General features: G+C 32.0%; 1 long non-coding RNA gene across 1 annotated transcript; it reads right to left on the bottom strand.

The window, feature by feature from the left end:
- Positions 1-677: 677 nt before the first annotated feature.
- LOC106405953 lies at positions 678-17,431 on the bottom strand. Its single transcript, XR_007315097.1, has 5 exons — positions 16,256-17,431; positions 15,987-16,153; positions 15,666-15,885; positions 14,734-15,479; positions 678-14,647 (listed from the first exon to the last, which is right to left on the bottom strand). It is a non-coding gene; the product is annotated as an uncharacterized LOC106405953 (long non-coding RNA).
- Positions 17,432-17,460: the final 29 nt, after the last annotated feature.

Raw genomic sequence — 17,460 nt, 5'->3', positions numbered from 1 at the left:
TTCTAGAAAACCAACAATAACACATCACGCAGTCACTTCTTAAGCACTACAAAAAAAATTACCAATGAAGAACCACCACCACTCACAAGTAAGCCAAGCGAGCAGTAATATATTCATAAAAAATTACCTAGCAAGGGAGGTGTTAAAATATAACAAAATTAGGACGTCTTTCACTCAAGCACAAAAAAAAACACTACATTCATCATAATATCAGCATTAACACCAAATAAGCCACCAATTCATACCATACTAGCAGCAAAAACCATTATTTAATTTTACGTCAAGGGTCACCTATTTCTCCCTCCTACATGACGGGAAACTTATGAAATAATATGGCTCATGTCACTACTGCACCTAATATCCAAGTTGCCATCTGTATAGAAACAGTATATGATTTCAAGGCTATGGCTTCATCAATATCCAATGTTCTTCATTTGTAATACCACCACATTTAGCTCGAAAACAATAAAAATTTCTGCAATGCATTTACAACTAACTACACAGTTCAAAAAGAATCCGTCTGTTCAAACTCTCAGAATCCTATAAATATAAAACTACGTTCGGGCCACACCTACTAACGAACATATAAATGTGATATCAGACATTCAGCATTACAAATACTATTGAAAAATAACTTAACTGAATACATAAAAACAGAAATAATGTAATTGTTATAAGACACTAATGCATAAATACAAGCTTTCATAAAACAAAATACTAATTTACTTCTTCGAATAGACGCCGCACCGTAAATTGTCCTACTTTACACATAATCTTTCATTTTTCGATCACGAAACCATAAATAAATAAACCATCTTTTACTACATAACAAAATGATATGAACTAAATGTGTTCCTCACAATAAAATAAAGAACATCAAAATGCCACACCTGATAATATCATATAAAATATAATTAGGAACTGATACAAACATATATTCTACTCTGTTTATTATTTGTTAGTTTATAATATTGTTTTCAATATAGAATATTTTAGGAAAATATTTTATGGACCATTTTAAAAAAATATTCGAAACTGAAAAAATATTTTTAAATTTTATAAAGCATTTAAAATATTTTCTTAAAATTATACACCCCGCCCGTAGGGAGGACCAACCACTAGTTCCAAATATATCAAAGAATCCAAGCAAATTGAGAATTTTGTATGAATGTTGTAATACTCCAAAATGAATAATTTATATTCATAAAACAAATTCATATGAAAGCTATCTTGATTTGTGAGGATCTTTGATAGTGCCCAGACTTGAACAGCTAGAATACATTCAAAAAAGACATAGTTTATCGCTTTTCGTCTACACCACATCTTTCGCATTGAAGATCACTGTTTATCCCTCGAGATTTGAGGTTTCTTCTTACTTGTAAACAACGAGATAATCTATCAACGAAAGTGTTTCATTGTTGGAGAGTATTTTATTTTCCATGAATATAATCACATTGCTATAGTATTTTGAATGATTTAAAATAATTATAATTTTGGCAGAATAGTTTAAAGTAATGTTATTCAATCATCTATTTCAATAGAGTTTAAATCTAAATAAAATCCACCGTTATTTGAATGATGATTCTAAATTCTATTTTAAAATCTAGTGTTATTGGGGATGGTATTTATAAATCTAATTTAAAATATGGTGTTATTCAATGAATGATTTAAATTCACTCTTTAAAATCTAGTGTTATTCAAGTTCAAAGGATTTAAAAGTTCTTGTGTTTAAAATGGATTTCAAATAATTTGTGGTGCAAATGATTGAAATAAAAATCTAGAGTATAATGCATAGATTTTAGAATTCATTAACTAAAAACTATGTTTAAATTTAAAATTTTAATTGATTACAAAACTTGACAATTGATTTTAAATCAGTGATTGAATAACACCCCCTAAGATAATGAAATTTTAATAGTTAAAAACACATCAAATTTAAAATTATTATTTTGAAAATAATAGAGATCATTAATTTTTTTTTGTCAGATATAAGAGGCCGTTAAAATCATTACTATATAAAAAATTCTAAAAAGGTTATAAAATATAAGAGATGTTTTTATAAAAGTATAAAATATTTCATCTGTTTTTCTTTATTAGTTTATAGACTGACCAAAAAATTTAGTAAATAATTATAGTTTAATTAATAAAATATGTATAAAACAAAAAGTTTATAATTGTAAAGATAAAACTAATAATAAGAAAAAGAAAACTGAATGTCATACTGATGGACACACTGCTTACTTTTGGTTTGATATTTGGCTTGGAATAGGAAAGCTTATTGACATTACGGGACCTGTTGGTACTTGTCATCTGGGAGTAGCTCGCAATGCGCGGGTGAGTGATGCGGTTTTGCACTCCACTTGGAACGTTCAGGGGCATCGAAGCCGTTACTTTCACGCTCTTTATGATCGCATACAAGCTGGACAAGTCCCTCTCGACTGTCATGGTAGTGATATGGTGCTGTGGCGCCACTCAGAAAACGATAACAAGTCTTGTTTCTCTTCCTTAAAGACTTGGGAGCAAATTAGGAACCGAAAGGCTACTGTATTCTGGAGTAAAACTGTGTGATTCTCGCAAGCTGTTCCCCGCTTTTCATTTATTGTGTGGTTGGCAGTGCGGAATCGACTCTCAACAGGTGATAGAATGAGGGCTTGGGGTGTCCAGCAGTCATGTGTATTGTGTGTGGAGATAGATGAGACTTGGGATCATGTATTCTTCGCATGCCCATATTCTTTCACAGTCTGGGAGAGAGTTACAAACAGACTGAGTGGCGCTCGGACCGATCCTGACTGGACAAGCACATTGCAGTTCGTGAGTGTGAATTCACTTCAGATCATGGACAAGATTCTGCTTAAAATGGCATTTCAGAGCTGTATATATCACTTATGGAAGGAGAGGAACGAAAGATGGCCTCACACTGGTTTCCAGACAGTTGATCAGCTGTATCGGATCATAGATAAGGCTGTGCGAAATAGGATTACATCTCTGCGATACAAGGCTGACCACAAGCTTACTAGCTTGATGTGGTGATGGTTTGAGGTTTCAGCATAACACATAGAACTCTAAAAATATTCTTTACAGTTTTGTAAATTTCTAGATCCTATAGGCCTTTGTAAATCCCTATTTTTTCTACATGATCAATAAATTTCACATTTCATCAAAAAGAAAGAAAACTGAATGTCTAATTACACTCCAAATAAGGAGTGATTTTACTGCTAAAAGCAGTGTATTCACATTTTTTTCAATAATTTGATCCAAAATTTCTACTATCACCTTAGTGTTTGAATGGAAAGTGGAGAAATAATGATTTTCATGTAGCATCTCCGCGTGTGAAGTTCCAGTTTAACAAAACTAACAAAAATGTGATGTTTTATTTACTAAAGTAATATAGGAATTTTTGATCCATTAGTGTATCAGATATTGAATAATTATTAATATGTTGCTTTTAACATTAAAATCATTCCTTATTTGGTGTGTAGACAATCATTTTTTCTATTATTTTTTAATTGACTTTATATTTACAATATTATATTTTTTGTTTTATACATGTTTTATTATTTAAAATATATTTTTTTCTAAACTTGTTGGTCATTCTATAAACTAATAAAGATAAAAAGATCATATACTTTATACTTTAATAAAGGGGGACATCTCTTATAATTTTAAATATTGTTTCCAATTTTTAATATATTTATGATTTTAAGGATCTCTTATACTTTCTTTCCAAATAATAATTTTAAAATTGATGTGTTAGTTAATATTAAAGCTCCATTATCTTAAACTATCCTACTAAAAATTATAAATCATTCAACATTAGATATATATATATATATATGTTTAAATTTTTTTTTTTATATTCAGAATATTTTTATTGTATTTATATATTATTTTTAAGGAATTTATTTTAATTGTGATAAATAAATATTAAAAGAAAATTTATATAAATTATTTTAAATTTGTACAATATTTTGGTCCGCTTTTTATCCATTTTCTCTATTCATATATTTATATATATTATATTGAACCGCTGGATCCGCTTAATCAACTCTTGATCTGCAATGCTTGATCTGCTTTTCCCATTCGAAGCCTAAGTAAAGAACATCACGTTTTTGTTATTTTTGTTGAATAAGAACTTCACAAGCGAATGCTCCACTTTAGCATGAGAACCATCTTTTCTCCACTTTCCATTCAAACACTTTATTCAGTTAAGAATATGCCCATTTTTGGGAACTAGACAAAAAAAAAACTTTTTCTCTCTCATCTAAAAATGATTTTTTGAAACATAAAGCTATACTATTTCATCCGGTGATCGGCTCCATTGCTGGTGCTGGAATTTCTCCTCGCTGGTGCTACATTGAGGGAAGAAAAATCACAATCATGATTTTCCGATGTGTCGAGTGACATAGTTTCTTTGGTTTATATTTGTTAATAGGGAACAAGGCTATTCGATGGTTACACGGTCTCCCCCTTGTAGTTTTTTATGCTACTCTCAATCCATTATTCATGAATTATTCCATAGTATCTTGGGGTTTCAAGTTTGATTTGTTGGACTTGGCATCCTCTGCTTTGATTCAAAGTTCTCCATATGTATGGGAAAGAGCAGTAGTGACCGAAGAAGGTTTAACATGAATAGATCTCTCATAACGTCTTTTTTCCTTAGATTCTATGTACTTTAGTGCTGATGGAGGTTGTAATGGATAAAGAGGAATCATAGTTTTCGGACTCTCTTCTAGGTGAACTTCTAGTATATGATGACCAAATATATCATGTCCTGAGCTGCAGTTACGCGGCTTGGCTATATATCATTTGGATGTGTAGTTGGATAGTTTTTGATCATTGCATTTCCCTATTTGGATGATTATTAAAAAGTAATGTTAAAAAACCCCAAAAAGGTAAGCTAGACATAGTATAAGATTGATTGTGAGTTTAAGACCAACTAAGGATGATTATTGTTTGACGTGGGTTTAGCCACCCCACTCGGCTTGGCTCAAGTTTTAATTTGCATATTACTACAACTGAGTCTGCTCTATTTGATAAGATCCAAGAACTATTTTACGGACTGATGGCCTTCAGAAACACATAGAAGATAGATTCATTCTACTCAAAATGAGTTTTTTTTGGAGAGAGAAACAAGAGCTATAACAATGAATTTTGATTCATTGTAAAAACCAAAACTACATCATTTAATCAAAAAACTTCAGTTCTTTCTCACAATATTTGTTATTTAGATCATCGTGCTACACTTATAACAATCAACCAAAACTATGTATTAATGTTTTGAATGATAACAATGAATTGAATGGAACGGTACATACAAAGCGGATACTATAATACGGTACACCTAAAGTGCGGTTTGTTATATAAAGAAGAACACATACTGCGGAATATGAGTAGTTGAAATAAAAAATGTTCCATTTTAAAGTGTGAATGGTGATAAAAGTAATCGTGGTACAGAATGAATATTTAAATGATAAAATTTAATTAAATTAAAATTTATTAAAATTCTTTTCCTAAAATATAATTGTATCAACCCATATAAATAACATTTACTTTTTTCTTAATTTTTTTTTTTGATTTTTTGTATAATCGGAATTTTTGCTTTCAGTCAAAAGTAAGAGACACACTTTCCAGGTCTTCCACAAATTGCAGCCTTCACACCTAAAGCATCCTTATTTCTTCAGTTTTTATCGCAGTAAAGTATACAACTTATGGTCTTTTCGCTTCCTCCTTCGTCTCATCTCATTCCATCTGTTTAATTGTTTCTGCGACGTTCTGAATTCCCTTCTTTATTGTAACTGTATGTATATTGCATCTTCTTGGATCATCTATAAACCATCAAATTATTTTTTTTTCGAGCAAAACTCTTAGAATCACAAGCTCCGGAGATGAGCTCTGGGATCTCGCCCGTGAATTTGTTCTCGGCTAGAGATAGATACTGTAGGCTTTTTAGCGGCAGTGACGGGATGTGTCCGACAACAAGGTTGCCGAAGATGATGGTGGCGAGATTATGTATCTTTTCATATATTTGGTTTAGTTTATTGGCTCTTTTTGACCTTTTGGATTTATGTTCATATTTTCTTTCTTCAATTATATTGATCCTACATCTGCAAAGGTTACTTTCTCCGAACTACATCTGCAAAGGTATGTAATCTTACAAAACCTGTCTTGATGCGCTATTCTTGCCTTTGTTTGGTTTAACCAATCAGCAAAAAAAATCCTAAGAACACATGGTAAATATCTTATATATCTGATTGTTTAAATTAATTTTTCTTACCTAGGTTTTACAGATTCGTGCCCAATTAGTCTTCGTTCATGCTCTATCATGGGGAAGGCCAACGGCTGAGCCTCTCAAAAAGGTTCATGAAAATGGTTTTTTTTTAGATGAACAAACTGATCATTAAAGTGGAAGTAAAGATAGTTCAAGCATTTGATAAAAGAGATGTAAGTGGGAGGGAGATGGTAGATTCCAATGGTTTCCAAGTTCTTTGCACTCAGGTATGGTTACGAGGGCGCCTCTTATTGCATTTATTTGGTGTTTTTTCGTTAAGCTTTTATGGTATTGGATCTGCTTGAATATAGAACTCAAATTATTAAAAGTCTATGTCTTTCTTGTTGACAGGTTGTTTCAATAAACTCGCTTTACATGAAACCTCTGGTGTTCATATTGATAACTATTATCTTTCCTGCAGTGTTCATATTTGATAACTATTACCTTTCCTCTGTTCACATCCTTGATACAGGTCCGAAAAGCAATCTTGAGTCACATCTTCTTTAACGTGTGCATGTCTATGTCTTCATATAGTTTCTGGTCATGTTTTCCATATAGGTTTGTATGGAAGAAATTGGAAACTTCAGGGAAGAACCTCGATCTGGTCACGTCAGTGTTGCCAGAGCTAGCCTTGATCAAAGTGTGTTAACACGGAACTCTTAAGACTGAATTGGAATCACCCAGTTGTTGTTTATAGTTTTATTTCAAGAAAAAGATAATATCCCTTTGAGCATAGGCTAGATTGATCAATGAAATCGATTTTTCAAGTCATGGTTAGTGAGAACGTCGCTTTAGGTTGCACTATAGAAACCATCATTGATGGAAGGGTGCTACACGGTGTTTTACTTTCGAAAAGCCACTACTCTATTCAAACGGCAGATCCAAGCTTTAGTACTAGGCAAGTCTGGGTTATTGCTCTCTTTTTTTTCAAAAAAAAAAAAAATCTTGATGTTAACGTGATGAAAAAAATCACAAGAAAGTATCAAAATCGTCAATGCGTCTAATCTAAAAATCTTCGGGAAGTGCTTGCAGGTGCTGCATTTCTCCTTATTCTTCCGAGCTTTGTCCCATACAGTTTCCATGTTTCAGTAATAGAGTCTGGCAAACAAATTTATTGGATGAGCTAGTGGAGTTACAAATCAATCAAGAGATAGAGATAGTTGAAAAAATGAAGGAAACAATGAAACATCAACAAACGTGCTTCATCAGCAATTCTAAAGCTGTTAATAAAACGTAAGAGCATCACAATCACAGGTTCTTCATCTAAGAGGACCTAACAATAATATATTTGTATAAAGTATATGCTTAAATTTTAAATATGTGTTAACTTTAAATAGATATAAGTTTTTTTTGAAAAACCAGTTGTAATCATAAGATATATGTTTTGAGTTAACTCTTTTGTTTCAGAAAGATATGTGTTTTTAGAAAAGTTTGTGTCAAAAGATACATATTTCAAGTTTTCTAGGCATTTTAATTAGCTAATAATAATATACTAGAGCTTGGTCCGCGTGGCCGTTCTGATATTGGTTCTTACGTTTTTATACATTGATATTTGTATTCATAACTGGTGTTATATATTTTAGATGTATCGGCGTATAACAAATTGTATTCAAAAGATCCGAATTAAATCAAGTAATATGGTTATTTTGGTACAAATATCTAAACCTATTTTAGATACATTGGTTATTTAAATACTTTGAGGTTTCTTCTATACATTAGAACCGAACTCATCGAGACCCGAAAAGACCCAACTCGAAACCAGACATAAATTTATTGCAGCTAGCAAGATATACTGTAGATCATTATAAAAATACAATACAAGACGTAGTAGACACTAAAGATAGGGAATGTAGTTTGATCTTTTTTTTTGTCGTATTCCGCTTACCTCTTTCTCTATTTTGGTGTAGAACTTTTTTTATAGTACAATTGTTTCTCTTAAAATTTTAATAATATCACGGGAATAATGAAAGTAAATCTTCTTGATGGTGTTATTAGAACACTAATTTTCCTGCATTGTTTTGAATTAGTTTTTTTTGGATATGTTCTATAATTCAAATGGGTTTCAAATTTCTATACATTTATGAGATTGATGATTGTGACCATTGTATTTTTATCGGGCTTAAGTCAATAATTGTCTGAACACTGTTTTTTATTCATCTCGTATAAAAAGACGGACAAATATGGTAGTCATAGAAAAAGTATTCATCAAAGCTTCATTTTCACTGAATTTATATATTTAGTTTTTTTGTGTTTGTTTGCTTAAATGTAAATATATAAAATAACTCAAAATCAAATTCCGTGTGAATGATATAATTTCAGTTTGTTCATATTCAATTTATTTTGTTGTATTAACTTAGAATATGCTTCATTTTAAGTGTAATTATATATTTTTATCTTTTTTTACTATTTATGTAAACACTGCATTATGACTTTAGTTCCACTCTATTTACTTTAACACAAATTGACATACAGTCAAAACATTTCAAATGTACATACCGATATAAGCAACCATTTAAAAAAAAAACATAGTTACAGTATCACGAAATTCTCTGCTTTTGTGTTAACCGCATCGACGACCTTCTGATACACTTGCACAAATTCCATTACCTCCTACTTAATAACTATATTTACTTGCAAGTTTTCCATTCTCTCCTACTCAATTACTATGCAAGTTGACAAAACAAAAAAGCATTTCTATGCATCACCATATTAAAAACGTCAAGAGTATTTTCTTTCTTCTATATTCACCAAAACTTGGATCACCTTCTTTTCTTAAATTATACGGATGATACAATTTGGAAATGGCCTATTCCCCTATGAAACTAATTGTTCCCGGCTTTTTCACACACGAACTTTTAAACCATGCAAAAAACCACATGAACAACACAAAAATGTTTTATTCCCCTATGAACTAGTTTTATCTGGCTTTTTCACACACGATCTTTTAAATCAAGCCAAAAAGCAAATGAACAACTCTATTTTTAGAATTACATACACAAACTGTCTATTTTAAACTAATTTCTCTAAAACTGTAACGGTGTAATTTAAACGCTAACTTGGTTTATGACATGTGGAAATCCGGTTTAATTTGGGTTGATAAAAAAATACTATGTCGTTTTATTCTTTTTTCTTTTTTGTTAATTCCTCTATTTCAGAAATCTTTATACTCTTCATCATCAGTTGTGACAATATATGGAGATTGTAAGCTAGTAGTTGCTGCTTTTCTTTCTTTATGCATCATGTAAAACAATTTATTCTTCTGAAGAATAATAAATTTTATCTCCAATTGATGACGAACAGTAAAACCATTTCTTAAAAAGAAGAACAGTTAACAAAAAAAAGAAGAAGGATAAAACTACATAGTATTTTTTTATCAATCCAAACTAAGCCGGCTCTCCACCTGTCACAAACCTAGTTAACATTTATATAACACCATTTACGGTTTTAGGGGAATTAGTTTAAAAATCGAAAGTTTGTGTATGTTATTAAAAAAATAGAGTTGTTCATATGCTTTTTGGCATGGTATAAAAAGCCTGGAAAAACTAGTTCATAGGGGAACAAACCACTTTTTCGTTGTTCATGTGGTTTTTGGCATGACTTAAAAGTTCATGTGTGAAAAAGCCGGGAACAATTAGTTCATAGAGGAATAGGTCATTTTCCCATGCAAATGACGAGTAAGAATTGTCTTCTTCCTCTATCTTTGTCACTCTCTTGTTCTTCCAGCTGGTGTTATCTCTCCTTTAGTGTTTCCACATATTGTGAGGATGTTGTTCAAGTAAAGAAAGCTAACCTTTTTTAGGTGAAAAATAGACCGCATTGCAGAGGGATAATTTACAATCAATGTCAAGATCATGCTACACGTCCGTCTTTGGAGTTAAGAAGGCGATGATGGCGCGGAATCTGTAACTCTGCCGTTTCGTTTGAGTAGAGTAGAAGGCTTATCGACGCTAGTGGAGATAGACGAAGAGATTCTTCATCTCGATTGCAGTCATCGAAACACCATTAACGGTGTGTGTGAGAACACAGAAAAAAATATTGATAGGTAGCGGACTTGGAAGAAGAACAGAAACCCTAGATCAGTTTGGGCTCCAATTATGAGGATTAACAGAAAGCCCACGACGTTTTTTATTAATGAAATGATGAGTTTTGAGATGGTGGGACAGGTGTCACGCGCAGGGGCGGATCCACCACCAGAGAGGGTGGGGCACGTGCCACATACTTTTTTTTTTTTACAATTTTTTTTTTACTTCAAACCAAGAAAAAGAGATGGATCTTGTTACAATTTGTTTTTTAACTTCAGCCCAATTAAAAATAAAATATGTAGACAGCCCATCAATTTTTGTTACAATTTTAATTATCCAACCTAAATAATTATTAGTCTAAAATTTAAAAACCCTAATGTTCCTAAATAAACTTTACGTTCTTCTCTTTTGAAAAAAAAAATTTGCAGAAACTTTATTCATCATCTTTAATACTTTTTCTCATTGTTTCTTTGGCATCTTTTCTATGTAAGTTTATACATCATTGTTAATACTTTTTATTATTATTTAGCCTTAATTACTAAGTTACTAACATAACTTTTTTTAGGTATCCATGGAGATTTATTTTAAAAAACAATGTTTATCTTCATCAAAAGTTAATTCAAAGAATTTGCCTTTTAGTTCTTCACTACCAAAAACCAACACAGAGAATTTGGCTTCTGCTCCGCCAATATCAGCATCAAAAACTGATTTGGAGAATTTGCCTTCAGATCCTGCAGAGAGAAAAAGTATAAAGGAATATCATCCAAACGAAAGAGATGAGGTAAGACAAAAATATCTTACTGAAGGTCCTTGTCAACCTCGCGGTCATGATTTTCCTAAAACACTGAAAGGACATAAGCTTAGAAGATTTTATCCTGCTTGGTTTGATCTCTACGGTGATTGGTTGGAATATAGTATAAAACAGACAAGGCATTTTGTTTGGTTTGCTACTTATTTAGAGACTATACTGAAAATAAATGTGGAAGTGATGAATTTGTGACAAAAGGCTTTGATACTTGGAAAAATCGCAAAGAGATTAGGAGAGCATGTTGGATTGGTGAATAGTTTTCACAACAATGCTCTAAAGATGGCTGGCAATCTAATGAAACCAAATCAATCGATCGTTCAGGCTTTTTATAAGCAGAATGACGCAGCCAAGAATGAATACAAGATCAGATTGAATGCTTCAATTGATGCTTGTAGATATTTATTACGGCAAGGATTACCTTTTCGAGGTCATGATGAATCAACAGAGTCAGCTAATAAAGGAAACTTTGTAGAGCTTGTGAAGTATACTGCAGATCAAAATGAGATTGTTAGTAAGGTTGTATTGGAAAATGCTCCAAAAAATAACAAGATGGTGTCTCATAAAATCCAGAAAGATCTAGCTCATTGCTTTGCAGAAGAAGTTACTCAGTATATTATTCAAGAGGTTGATCATGGTGTATTTTGCTTGCTGGTGGATGAGTCTGCAGATGTTTCTACTAAAGAGCAAGTGGCAGTGGTTTTTCGTTTTGTTGATAAAATGGGGATAGTCAAAGAAAGATTTGCTGGTATTATTCATGTTCAAGAAACTTCTTCTGCATCTCTAAAATGTGCTATCGATTCATTTTTTGCAAAACATGGATTAAGTATGAAAAAGCTAAGAGGACAGGGTTATGATGGAGCTAGCAATATGAAAGGTGAATTCAATGGGTTGAGATCTTTAATTCTAAGAGAAAATAGTTCTGCATATTATGTTCACTTCTTTGCTCATCAACTTCAGTTGGTTGTCGTGGGAGTTGCTAAAAAACATTTTGAAGTTAGTGATTTCTTTGATAAGATTTATGTTTTGTTAAATGTGGTTGGAGCTTCTTGTAAGAGAAAAGATAAGATTCGAGAAGATCAACGTAAGATAATCGAGGAAGGAGTTAGGGAGGGTAAAATTAAGACAGGAAAATGACTAAATCAGGAGTGTTCTCTTCAAAGGCCTGGTAATACTCGTTGGGGTTCTCACTACAAAACCTTATTGAGATTGGCTGATTTATTCACTTCCATCATTAAAGTGCTTGAGTATGTCGAAAGTGATGGGTCAGATGGTATCAAAAGATGCAAGCTAATGGTCTTCTCAAATACTTTCACACGTTCGATTTTGTGTTCTACTTACAGTTGATGTTGCTTCTTCTTGGTCTCACACATAATCTATCAAAGGCTTTACAAAGAAAAGATCAGGACATCTTGAATGCAATGTCTCTAGTGAAATCTACCAAGCAACAATTATGCAAGCTCAGAGAAAATGGATGGGATTCAATCATTGGAAAGGTGAACTCTTTTTGCAAGAATAATAACACAGAGTTATTTATTATGGAAGAAGAATTTGTTAATCCAAAGAGGCCAAGACAAAGAAGCAACATAACAAACTTGCATCATTATCAAGTTGAATGTTTTTACACTGTATTGGATATGCAGATTCAAGAGTTCAATGATCGTTTTGACGAGTAAATACTGAATTGCTTGGTTGTACTGCATCTTTGAGCCCCACTGATTCATTCCACCAGTTTGATCAATCAAAACTTGTACGGTTGTCAGAGTTTTATCCTGAAGATTTTAGTTCTATAGAACGAATATCTCTTGGGCATCAACTTGGTATTTACATCGATAATATCTCTGAAGATCAAAGGTTTGCTAATTTGGAGGGTCTTGGAAATCTTGCACGTGTGATGGTGGACACCAAAAAAACATATTTCACATCCTCTTGTTTATCGACTTTTGAAGCTAGTTTTGACTCTACCTGTTACCACCGCTACAGTCGAGAGATCTTTTTCTGCGATGAAAATTGTGAAAACTACCTTGCGCGACCGAATGGATGATGAATTTCTGAACGATTGCATGGTTTGCTATACTGAAAAAGAGCACTTTGACGAAGTGACTAACGATATGGTGATAAACTATTTCAGTTTGATTTTAATATTTATATTATATTAATTATTTTATTCATTATAAATTAAAATATATATGTGCCACAGTCTAATTAAATTTCTAGGTCCGCCCCTGGTCACACGTAGAGAAGTCTAATTACTGAGCTGGCAATTTTAGAGGAGAGAAAAGTTCTTCTTTATATAATAAGATATTTTGTCTGCCAGTTTATGGAAGAAAGTCAACTGATATAAATATTAAATATATATCCACAATTAAAAAAAAGAGAGTAATAAACAATGCTTACCGAAGCGTGTAAGTTTTCTTCTTCCCAAGCAACTTCAACTAAGTGATTGTGCAGGCATAAAAATATTCAAAATATGAAAAAACATAATAGTGTATAGTTTTAGAAGTTACAAATTTTAGATTATCACAAAGTGAAATTTGTGTTGTATATATGCTGTAATGGTATATTTTAAGTTTACATATTATATTTATGTTCTTATATTTTTGTTAAAAAATGACATATTAAAAAATATGATAAAAATTGTGAAATATAATTTATAAGTAATATAAATTAAGAAGTATAATTCTCCATTTAAAAAAAGGCAATAGAAACCTGCAAAAAAATATATTAAATTTTGTAAGCAGTAGTACATTATAAAATAATTTGATTGATTTCTAAATTTCTAAATTTTATTGAATATAAAATAATATTAAATTCACATATCATTATCGAAATAGTCTGAAAACTGGTTGGTAGTCAAATCGATCTTTTGTCTCTGTTATTTATCTATTAATAGATGAAATAAATAAATCTAAGAATTTATCAATTTTAACTTTTTAGCGAATACAACATAGGTCAAAATTACTTACTGTTGACTATGAAATATTTTGAAAAACTTGTTTGTAGACAACATTCATTGTTTTTATATGCGGCTTCCCTTGTTTATCTGTTATTAGGATTTTTAATCCAGACATCGACCTCACTCTAAAAAGTGCAACGTATAATTGGCCATGAGAGAACACTGGTCTAGATAGAAACAAACCAACATTTTGCAGCGTTTAACCTTGACTTTTATTGATGGTCATCGCGAAAGCCAACGTAACTGGAAACTGTCTTTGACGCATTCTAAAGAAAAACTTTGTGTCAGGTGGTGTGACAAACATTCTCGGGATCCAAACATCCTTTCCGGCAATATCGTTTCCCGTTATAATTTTACATTGTATCACATTGGGAAATATCTGAGTAACAATTAGCTTAGTACCATTACATAAGCCATCTGCAGCATCCATGTTACGAAGACACATGATAGGAGCACCAACTTTGAGCTTTAAACAGTGTCTAGGAAATGCAGCGACTTTAACACTGTTCAAAACTATGTAGGATATACCACATTTTCTTCTATGTCAACATCAGATGGAATAATGCTGTCAGAGCTAAGGTAAACCTTCTCTTCACCTGAAAGCATCATATGTAAAATTATTTTATTTACTTGCAATAAATAGTTAGTGGAACATAAAGAGTTAATGAAAAAAACATGTTACCTGGCAACTGCGAAAGCATGTAATCATTGATTTTATCCAGTTCATCATTTGTGGGAATCGTAATGGCTCGATGTCTATACAAATCCTTATATGTTGACCTCTTTTGCGATAGTTTCAGTAGGATCTTCTTCTACACTGTTTTTTTTTATCAGCATATCCAAAGGGATGTCTATCTCAACTTGACCATCATTAGGCAAATTTATTTTTCCATCTCCAATATCCAAAATCCATTCTGAGAAAGACTCGAGGTCTTTTGCTGCATCATCAGCAAGACCAGCAAGCAATCTCATGTTTTTTGCTAGCTTTAAAACTTTGCAGTGCTCCCAAAGATATGACCAATTCAGTGGCCAAAACAGTCTCTGCTCTACCTCCTCCAGGTATAACCGATAATATCTGTCTGAAATCGCCACCGAAAACAAAAACTTTACCCCCAAAAGATTTTTCTTAAGAAGATCTAATAATATCATTCCATACGATTAACTTTGCTGTTTTAACCAATTCTGCACGATATGATCCTGGCTTCATTTTCTTGCAAGTACTAAAAAACAATGTTTGCTCATCAAAACCGTTTTGGGCTTTATGACGTAAATCACAACCAAGCTAAACCAAAATGTTAACTTAAAATTGTTTCAGGTACAAAAGACTTACGAGATCACTGCAGCATCAATGAGTTCAGGATAAGCGATCAGCACTTGATTTCCAGGATAGTGAGCAACTTGAATCCCAAGAGCTTGAAGTCACCTCATCTGTTTATTTTTGCCATAATTGTGTTATGTGAGAAAAAAATGCAATCATTAAAAAAAGTCTAAAGAGGCTTCAACGTCGATCAATCTTCATAATTTTATGTTCGATACTTGAAGCTAAAATCAAAGAAATAAACAGAAAAAACAGTATTCATTGTGTAGAAAAGTTAGAGTAAAGAATAAGCAAACCTCTTGGACAGCAACTTTCACAGTCCTTTGTGGAGATTAAAATGGAATTTAGATGAAGACCAATACTCGGTACAACACAGACTGGGTACAATGCAATGGACCAGGACTGTCAAAACTGAGAACGCCATTGGGTCTCCCTATAAAGAAGAAGCAAATCATGGGCAAGAACAGGACTGTCAAAACTGAGAACACTACTGGGTCTCAACGCTCAATTTCCCAACTGCAAGTATAAGCCATCATGATACACAATCAGAACTATTTCCACCTATAACTAAAGCAAGCGGAGAAACTAAGAGGATCACTGAAAACCAGAATAGAAACCTTTTCATCAGCTACTGAATCGTTTTGCTCCATCCTTCAATGATTGCTGCATATTTTTCCACTAGACGTTTCCTTATTGGGGATCAAGCCGCAGCCGCATAGGATCACTGAAAAGCCAAGACTTTTATCATCACATAGAAACCCTAATCCCGAATCCAATTAAAATCCTGAATCCAAAAACATTGTTATCATTGTCAAAACGAAATTCCAAGAGTTTTTCTCTGTGAAGAATCAAATCAAGCAATGGCTAATTCGTTTACTCTACTCACCGATTTGAAAGCTGAATGATGTTCAAACATCGCCGAGGTCTGTCTCCTCGGATTCTGGGAAGCAAGAACTGTTAAGAAAGGCGGCCAACTCATGGGTGTCGACATGCTTCTCCTTTACGAGCTGATAACTCCGGTGAGACACCATTTGATTAGATCCTCTGCATATTTCTCCATATTGATAGTCGGATCTTATTTTCCTTGAAAAGAAAATTGAAGAAAGAGATAGTTGAAAATGTCTATTCTTCTAACTGAACGACAAAAGCTTATTCTTTTTTTACTTTATTCTTTGTTTTGTTTTGGCAATCTGTATATATAAAGTTGGTTTTTTTTTCCTTCTTCTGATAAGTGGCAGGGAGTTTTTGCGACACGTGTCATCCATGTTTTTTTTACATTCTAGGTCTTTTTTCTTTTAGATTATTACAATTTGGTCAAGTACTTTCTAATCGTGAACTGTCTAATCATTTTCGCACTAACTATTATCGTATGAAGTTTGATAATCTATTTTATTGTTTACTAAAATTCAAGATGAATAAATAAAAAAAATGAAAAAATAAAAATATATTTTACATATTTAATAACATAACCTATCTATCTTAGCATAGTAACACTAACTCAATAAAGGTTTGGAGCTAAAAAAAGATTAACAAAGAAGACTAACCTATCTCATCTTACCATAGAATGTTTTGGTTAGAACTAGTAGATGTCAGAAAAAGGTAAAAGATAAAATATGAGACAAAAACCAAAAAAGCGGGCCAGAGAATGAATAATCATCGGAAGAACAAAGTCACCACAAAACAAAAGGACACATGCCTAAAGCACGAAATTTTTCATAATGAAATACATAAAGATAATTCACTTTTGATCTTAAATATTCGTCTTCTAAAAAAAAATTTAGAAAAAAAATTAATAACACATGCAGTTCATATAGTTGTGTTGATTTCTGTTTTATAGTATAAAAAATTGTGTATTAGACATCAATGGCTTAAGGTTTAAAATTTATAATTTAGGTTTAAGCCTACTGTTTAGGAATTTATGTTAAGGGTTAATTTATGATTTAATATTTTTGAAACTTCAAAAGTTTTATAAAACTCACCAATTTTTGAATAACTTTAAAATTTTCATATATATGATGAATATTAAGAAGAAAATTAAAATTTATATATTTGTCAATTTAAACTATTTTGTAACAAACATTTTAAAATATA

This window comes from Brassica napus, chromosome A7 (assembly GCF_020379485.1).
Source record: "Brassica napus cultivar Da-Ae chromosome A7, Da-Ae, whole genome shotgun sequence".
NCBI lineage: Eukaryota > Viridiplantae > Streptophyta > Magnoliopsida > Brassicales > Brassicaceae > Brassica > Brassica napus.
Note: the sequence above shows the minus strand (reverse complement) of the source record. Positions and strands in the feature narration are given on the sequence as shown.